The 1230-nt window shown below is 45.4% G+C and overlaps 1 non-coding gene across 1 annotated transcript; it reads right to left on the bottom strand.

The window, feature by feature from the left end:
* Positions 1–264: 264 nt before the first annotated feature.
* On the bottom strand, positions 265–336 carry Trnai-aau (transfer RNA isoleucine (anticodon AAU)). Its single transcript has one exon. It is a non-coding gene; the product is annotated as a tRNA-Ile (tRNA).
* Positions 337–1230: the final 894 nt, after the last annotated feature.

Here is a 1230-nt window from a genome sequence, read left to right as displayed (position 1 = left end):
GCGGCGGCGACGACGACGACGACGACGACGACGACGAATATCGCGAGAGGCTCTGAGATATGTGAGAAATACATCTATAAAATGTAATTCAGACTGCCTCGTCCCACCTTATGCTGTACCGCTTTGGCAAATGCTTTATCTGCGCCATTCGCCTTAATCGCATCTGAGAGTGATTCTTAAAAAAACGCCTGTCGCTAATTGTTCGTCATCACAGGTACTGTTTGCTATACGGCCACGACGCGCAACTGATTTCCAAAATTCATCTTTCTCCTGTGAGGATGGAACTTACGACCACTGGTTTATTAGACCAGTGCTCTACCACTGAGCTAAAGAGGCGCGGCCTAGCGGTACTCTTGGGTACTTCGTCCTTACGGTCGTCTGCATCATCAGACTTTAGCTGACAACACTTCATATTACCGGCTAATATTTGCAGCTATGGCGACAAATTACTGCTTGACTACACATCTGACACGTAACCGATGTGCTCTCCAAACAACAACACTTGCATTTCAGAACATGTCTTTCACACATGTCTACAAAATCACCTTCACCTTCAAATACAGCTTCCTTGCGACTGACAGAGACGTAGGCAAAGTTTAAAGTTGCTATTTCCATTAAATCTCGTTAATCAGAAAAACGGTAATTTACACTTGCAGCGGAACAAAATTCCGTTCCGCCCAGCGTCTGGCTCGAACCCACGACCCTGAGATTAAGAGTCTGACGCTCTACCGACTGAGCTAGCCGGCTACCTCGGTGAATACCTGCCGGGTAGCACGTCACACAGTACTCGTTTGGGTTGGGTGGTCCCATACAGAATCTCCCCATGATGCCTAATGTTTTCCTAACGTCACACTCGTCACGTACTTCACTTTTATGTCATAATCATTTCTGAGAGGTAAAGAAATTGCATGACAACATGCAGAGCTAGTGGCGTCAAAATTAACGCACATACTTTATGTGACTCAAAAGCCGAACGAGTTACTTTCCGACGTTGTTTTAGATGTGCAAGTGATAGTCAAAACTCGCTGTGTCGGCACTCTGCCGACCATTTCGCTAGTTAACACCGGTCTTGTTGTGTGTGTTTCAAGCTCAAGAGCATCTCCAAGCAAAAAATGGTCAACAGCAACATTCAGACGGTTTCGTACTGCTCAATTGCTACATTAAAACGTTATGTTTCTTTTTCAGAACTGGAAAAACACAAGCGTGACAGCATTCGAACCTGTAATCTTC

The sequence above is a fragment of the Schistocerca gregaria genome, unplaced genomic scaffold, assembly GCF_023897955.1.
Source record: "Schistocerca gregaria isolate iqSchGreg1 unplaced genomic scaffold, iqSchGreg1.2 ptg000169l, whole genome shotgun sequence".
NCBI lineage: Eukaryota > Metazoa > Arthropoda > Insecta > Orthoptera > Acrididae > Schistocerca > Schistocerca gregaria.
The sequence above is the reverse complement of the archived record's forward strand: the minus strand, read 5'-3'. Positions and strand labels throughout refer to the sequence as shown.